The following is a 7490-nucleotide window of genomic DNA, read 5'->3' on the forward strand; positions in this document are numbered from 1 at the left end:
TCTTTTGGTCTTTTATTTCAAATGTTTCCGTTAAAAAATTTCACATGTCATATATGGTTCAACACCAACTCGCCCAACTGCATGTTTTATATAAATACCTTTTGCTCGTGATAGCTTTGTGTGCAAAAGTAAAAAAGACAGCCAATATTTTTTTCCATTGCCTGGAAAACAGGGAACACATTTTGTTCATTTTCAGCATCCGATGTTTCACATGACGTAGAACTTGTTATTCTCTGCCGTATTGTTTGTTACTTTCTTTCTTTTTTTACTCTGCAGGATACTTCAGAGACACATATGGTGACTACAATGGACTGCTTCATGTAATGGCGGCTCTCAATGCGTTCTTCGTGTGCGTTTGGACTTTGAAGCTTATCGTTTCATCGAGGACACGGATTACGACGACATCTCAGCCGGCACGCGATCATGGTTTAAAGTGTAGCTCCAAACACGAAAATGACTTAGAGTAGGTTAGGCTCTTCCAAGAATGTCCAGCTGCAAGCAGAAAACTTTGTCGCCTGCTGCATGGACGATTCCATGGTCAATGAAATGCGCCCAGGGAAGTGTCCTAATGAGAACCGCCTATATAATGGCGTGCCCAAAAACTTGTGACCGTGTAGAATTTTTAGCATTTAATATATCATGGCTCCGTAGGAAAATATATCTAAAGGTGACGTAGTTTATGATGGAAACCACTGCACCGAGTTGCACTAAATTTGTTAAATTGTAAAGGAAATGTTGATATGTTTTCAGAAACCATGTTTTCGCGTAAGTCGGCACAGTAATAAATCCGATATTGCAAATATTTCATGAAAAAAATTGGGGGACGCTCACTCCAACTCCAACTATTTATTGCCTTTAAAAGTGAGAATCATTTGTGCACAGTTAAACACTTTCAAGCACGCCAAAATTATCGGTATACTATCAATATAACACCCTTTCGAATGTTCCGACAAATACGCACAAGCTGCGAATTGGTATGTAAACAATCCTAACAAGTGACGAAGACCAACTCAGAAGGCTAACAAAAGGAAAAGGCTTAAAATACCAGACAGCTGTGCTAGTTGGCAAGTATTCGTGTTAAACAGACATGGCGTGCAAACGCGGACACAAGAGAGAAGTCAAGACGCCACAAATGCTAGAAAAAGGTTTGCGCTAGGACTGTCATGGTTTTCAAAGAATCGAGTTTGTCCTATTGAAGTTCAGCTAGTGTAGGGCTTTCTGCAACCATCCACTCGATACGCCAGGAGAATTTGTGCCATACTTACCACGGAATCCAGGCGTCAAGTCAGATTCTACCAGGAATACCTCAAGGTCCGCTGCTCTACTTCTCGTGACGTTCGCCGCCAGGAGGAGCTATAGGCAAAAGGAAAAGGCAGGTGAAGAATAAAATGTACAAGCACTATACGCTGTCTATATGCCGTTTCTTAAACATTGGCAAAACATTCAAGTATGAAAACAGTGCGCGTTGTGGCAAAGTACTCCGCAGAAAAATGCTGTTGTCCGCCGCGATGGTGTAGCGGTTACGCGGCTTGCCTGCTGACCCGAAGGTCGCGGGTTCGATCTCCGCCTCGGCGGACGCATTTCGAAGGAGGCAAGATGCTTGAGGCCCTTTTAATGTGCGATGTCAGCGCAATTTAAAGAACGCCAGATGGTCGAAATTTCTGGAGCCTTCCTTTATGTCGTGCCTCATAATCTTATCCCGGTTTGGCACGTAAAACCCCAGATAATAAAAACAAGAAGAGTACTGTTCTGGCAAACTACAGTGAAAAAAAAGACAACTAAAAAACTAACAGAATGAGAACGACGAGGATGAGCGCTGAAACTGCAAGGACTTTTTTTATTAGAAAATATTTGGGATACGTGTCTGATATGGACATTAACTACTACACATGCGCAGGTACGTCATCTCTCTATCGGAAAGTTGTATGGATGGCATGCTCACGCCCCCCACCCCGAGATATGAAGCGCGTCCTGCTTCTACGATTCATTGACTTGTGGAAATTTGTTCTGCCAAACCGATAAAAAACTTGCCGCCATTGGTAGAAAACCACTAAAAGAGTGCTCTTTTTGCAAGGCAGCATTTACTGGCTTTTTTTGTACAACCGCGGGCTAACATAAAACTAGTAAAAGACTGCTAATTACGCAAAGGGCTTGTAAATGCGTGCAAATTCTACCTATTCACTAAGGTTATCTATGAGCACTGCTTATAGCGGTCCCCACTTCGTATTGGTATTTGCATGGATACGTATTTCTAAAGACAACCAAAGTCGATGTAAAGTTCAATTGGCATAATGTATGTACGCAGGGTTTTTTAACGTGCCCTTGGGTTTTTAACGTGCACCGAATTCTAAGCACATTGGCTTCTCGCATTCTGCCTCCATCGAAATATGGTTGCGATGGCCAGGATTCAGTCATGCGACCTTCGGGTTCACCGTCAAGCGTTCTGGCCTTCAGTAAAGGGTGCCGTTTGGCCATATATAAGACAAACAAATCATAGGCGCCATAATAACTAAGACGTCATCTTTATAATCCGCCGTCCGAGAGTGGAGACACCAACATGCATTTTAGATCAATGTAACCAACTCGCGTATACTCTGTGCGCCTTATATATATATATATATATATATATATAGATATATATTATATATATATATATATATATATATATATATATATATATATATATATATATATATATATATATATATATATATCATGTGTTAGAAGTAGTTACGCGCTAATATATCCTCGAGATATAGAAGTGAAAGAGAGAGCCAACTAGAAGACAGCAGTGAGGTTAGGGATGGTAAAATCGATGAATGAATAATCGAATAATCGATGAAAATTTATCCCGCAAAACGATTAATCGCCATCGATGCAGACGCTTCATATAAACACCTAATCGATTAAATATTTTTGGTGAATCGATTTACGTCCAGTGACAAGAGTGAGCCGAAAAGTCTGAAATTGTGCTACAGAGCGAAGCAGGAGCAGCGGCTGCCAAGCTGCGGCGAGTGCATCACGGGAGCTGTTGTCTTGTGCCGATGTCATCGGGATTGCCAAGCAATGCCACGGCGGTGTGAAGTCGACCGCTTTCCTTCTCTTCCATCACACTACTCATGCATTACGTCATGCAGCCAGCCTTGTCAAGCGAACGCTCCTTCATGACATTTCCAGCTTATTTCTCCTTGTTGTATCGGCCCAAATCGCGTTAGGGAATCAAGTATTTGGGGTAGCTCTCATTTCAGTTTGCCGGCTGTGCTAAATGCTAACTCGCGCCCTGATGCGCCTATCGGAGCTCGGCCAACAATTGCACTTCAATCGTGCCGCGCTCTGCGCTCTCTGAAGCTTACTTCGCCGCAATAGCCTTGTGTCAAGAATGACAAGGTCAACACAAGCGGATGAGGAAGAAGTTATTTTGAACAGATAATTTCAAGGGTGCAATGACAAGAGAGAAAGGAAGGCGAGAAAAGATCGCACGGCGACGTAGGATTGGAAAAAAAGGTGCGTGCTCAGTGAAGAACGTTGGAGTCGAGACGCTGAGTTCGAGGGTCTGACAGCTGTGAGAGTTCTGGCTGGGTCTCGCCTCAGTCTCCCGCCCGAGAACCGGCCTCGGTGAAAAGCTCACGGAACTACCGCTGACCCTCGGCTACATTGTGTCCGTCCCGAGCACCGGCCCCGGCGAGCAACTCCCGAAACTAGCGCTGCAGTGGCTGTTTCAGCAGTTACGCCCCGGTACAGCATGGATAAGGCGTGTCGTCATCACGCTCGAGAGGGACTCCCAGCCTACCGGAGGCCGCGCCGGGACTGTAAGCGCGAGAACTAGCGAAACGCAAATGGTAGCGGACGACGAAACGCGTAGCATTAAGGCATTTCCTTGTCTTTGTTTCTCTGAGTGTTTTCTAGTAATTTTCTAAGAATGAAGTGGGAGTTTTTGTTTGATACCATCGGCCTCTGATTCATTTCGCACAGCTCTACGAGCGAACCAGGCACCAGCATGCGTGTGACAATGGCGAGCCTGCCAGGATTGATGTAACCTTGTCACACGCCTCGTTCTGTCTGGAGTCGCGAAATGGATGTAGAGCGTTTGATGGTAGCCGGTAGTGCCACGGGGTTATCGGCCGAAGCTATAATGGCGCTCTATCATGAGGAACAGAAAAGATTACGAGAAAAATGTGCAGAGGCGGGAGAGGCCGCGAAAGAAGATCAAGAGCGAGCCAAAGCAGCTGAGCAAAGAGCGAAAGCTGCGGAGAAGCGCGCTTAGAGAACTTTAATGTTAGAAAAAGAGCTGACTGAAAAAATATTGTAGTTGTGCACAGCACTAGTGTGGAAGTAGCAGATAGGTCAGAGATGGTACCCCAGCCGCCAAAATTGAATCCACGTAAGTTAGTCGCACCTTTTGACGAAAGGCGAGATGACCTCGACGCTTATATACAGTGGTTCGAGAGAATAGCAATAGGACAAGGCTGGCAGAGGAGTGACTGAGCGACTGGATTGAGCTCGTGCCTTGCGGCAGAGGGGTTGGCCGTTTTTAACCGGATACCAGCAGCGGACACACAAGGTTGCAATAAGGTGAAGACGGCTGTGTGCCTGCGCTTAAGATTAACTGCCGAGGATTTACAAGAGAAATTCCGAGGCTCGAAACCACAGGAATACGTGACACGCCAGCAGTTCTTTGCTCGAATCTCCAATTACTTCGATCGTTGTTTGGAGATGGCTAGCATAGAAAGAACATTGGAGGATCTGAGGGATAGCATGATTGCTGAACAATTCCTGACATCGTGTCACAAGGGAGTGGCAGTATTCCTGAAGGAGCGGAACTTTAAGACAGTGGCCGAGCTGTCGGAACACGCTGACCGTTATTTGGAGGCTCAAGGAAAAAGGAATCTAAGGAAAGGCAAAGATGAGAAAGGTATGGAGACCAACGAGCAAATCCGGAGTGCAATCAAATGCTACCTCTGTGACAAGACTGCGCATAGAGCAGCAAATTGGGCCGTAGGTCACACTCACAGTTTATCATTGAAATGCGACCGGTGCAGAAAGCGTGTGCACACAACAGAAACCTGTCGTGATAGGTCAGGAAATAAAACGGCCTCCATGGTTGCGCACGAAAGCCCTAGTGATGGTGACAGGAAAAAGCAACTTGACCAGGAGGGCAGGAGATAATACAAGTGCTCTTATGACATCTCCCAAGGCGGGACACGCCGAAGCTGCTATGCCAGTCGTCGTGGGGATGTTGCAGACACGTGAAGTGGCGGTACTCCGAGACACGGGCTCCAACATTGTCCTTGTAAGACAATCTATGGTGCCAGAAAAGGATATCACGTGTACAGGAACACCGGTCCTATTGGTTGATGGAATAGCACGACGGATGACAGTTGCTAGGGGACTGATTTTGACGGCGTATTATTGGGGATGGATTGAAGCCCGATGTGCCAAACACCCTCTTTACGCCGTAATTCTCCGTAATGTGCCGGGAGTGAGACGAATGCACGATCCCGATCCCCTCTGGAGCTTGCCTACTACAACACACGCCGATGTGGCGGAGTTCCAACCCCCTAAGGTCGTGGATAAATGTGACGAGCGATGTGTCGTTCAGCACACCAAGAAAGATTCAAAATGCGCAGTGGAGAGAGCTACGAGGAACAAGGGTGAAAAGGGAAAGGATGGCACCAAGCAGAACGAGTAAGTGGCAGTCATGGACATAACTGCAGCAGAAATGGGGAAAATGCAGGAAGCGGATAGTACGCTGCGACGGTCTTTTGAGATGCAGAGCAAATGGATTCATTGTAAGAAGAGTCGGGCCGTGCATAAGTTTGAGTAGGTTGCAGGGCTGCTCTACGGAATAGTCAAGACCCATGATGGAGGCGAAAAGAGACAGTTAGCAGTGCCGATGAGTTCACAAAGGGCTGTTCTCGACTTGGCACATGACACTATAATGGCTGGCCATAGGGAGTAAGAAAGACAACTAGCAGAGTCGCTGAAGAATTTTTTGGCCGTGCACGCAAAGCGACATTAAGCGGTTTGTACGATCTTGTGACACATGTCAGAGAACCAAACCAAAAGGTTTCGTCTCGAAGGTACCTTTGAGGACAACGCCTATCGTTGTGCAACCCTTTCAGAGAGTCGCAGTGGACATGGTAGGGCCCGTAAAACGAGTATCTCACAGAGAAAATAAGTACATACAATGGTGGACGCGGCTACTCGGTTCCCGGATGCGGTTCCAATGAAAACCACAGATACGGTAACAATAGCAGAGGCCGTGGTGGAAATTTTTACGAGGTATGGAGTTCCGAGAGATACTGATGGATAGAAGAACATATTTCACCTCGGAATCGATGAGGGAGATTTGTAGACTACTGTCTATGCGACACCTCTTGACGACACCGTATCACCCCATGTGTAACGGTCTAGTAGAAAGGTTAAATGGCACGCTCAAGAGCATGTTACGCATGGTGTGCCAGCAGAGACTCAAGGAACGGGATCGATACCTACCTACACTCCTCTTTGCACATAGGGAAGTACCGCAGGCTAGCCCCGGCTTTTCTCCTTTCGAGTTCATTTATGAAAGAGCAATTGCAGCACCATGAATGGTTCTGTGGGAAGTCTGGTCTACGACTGAATGGAAAGCAGAGCATAAGTTCTCGTACGTATATTTATTGTAACTGCGGGACAAGCTCGAAGAAATATGTCGCATCGCAGGGGAGAGCCTCGTCGAGGCCCAGGCATCGTACAAGAAAAAAATTCAGCAGATCCCACGTACCGTGGGATTCGATGTTATGCGAAGCTTGCGGCGGGAAGGTGACTGTAGCGTATTTTTTTACTGAGTGACACGTTACGATCAGTGATCAGTGAGCACCAGCAGCTGGTCATGACTTGTTACAGGATCCGGTCGTGATCGTGGTGTAGTGTAGTGATGTATGTGTAGTGATGTATGTGGTATAGTAGAGCTGTTGGAATTTATGAATGCCTCGGTCATTTCGTCGACAAATTGTCTGTCAATAGAGCAGACGACATGTTGGGCATTTGTACAAAAATTTCTAGACGTGACATCAGAAAACAAAGGTTGAAGCCGAAGCACGGCCACCTAATTAGGCCCACAGCGAGACGCCGTGGATAAACACGGCATGCATTCTTTTGAGCAAACTTCGATACTTACAGATGAAAAGATTCGGGATGCTTTCTGCGCTCTGTTAGCACACCCGTAGGCGACCCACAACGAAACCATCATTCCTTATATTCGAGTCACACGCGCGAGCGCATACATCTCTTTTTGTCTCAGGGGAAGTAATACAGCATCCGTACAGACGAGGCCAGGCGAACTTCTTGCGTATGGCACGGTGGCGTAGCTCTCCAGGGGGCAAGTCAGATGCGCTGGGTGCTGTAGTCGACTGGATAGAGGCAGCTCGCCTTATGATTTTTGGGGGGAGATTTGTAGGCGCCGATTTGTTCGAGTGCTTAGTATAAATCTCTGCCGCAATGTTAAGCAC

Source organism: Rhipicephalus sanguineus, chromosome 7 (assembly GCF_013339695.2).
Source record: "Rhipicephalus sanguineus isolate Rsan-2018 chromosome 7, BIME_Rsan_1.4, whole genome shotgun sequence".
In the NCBI taxonomy this organism is placed as follows: Eukaryota; Metazoa; Arthropoda; class Arachnida; order Ixodida; family Ixodidae; genus Rhipicephalus; species Rhipicephalus sanguineus.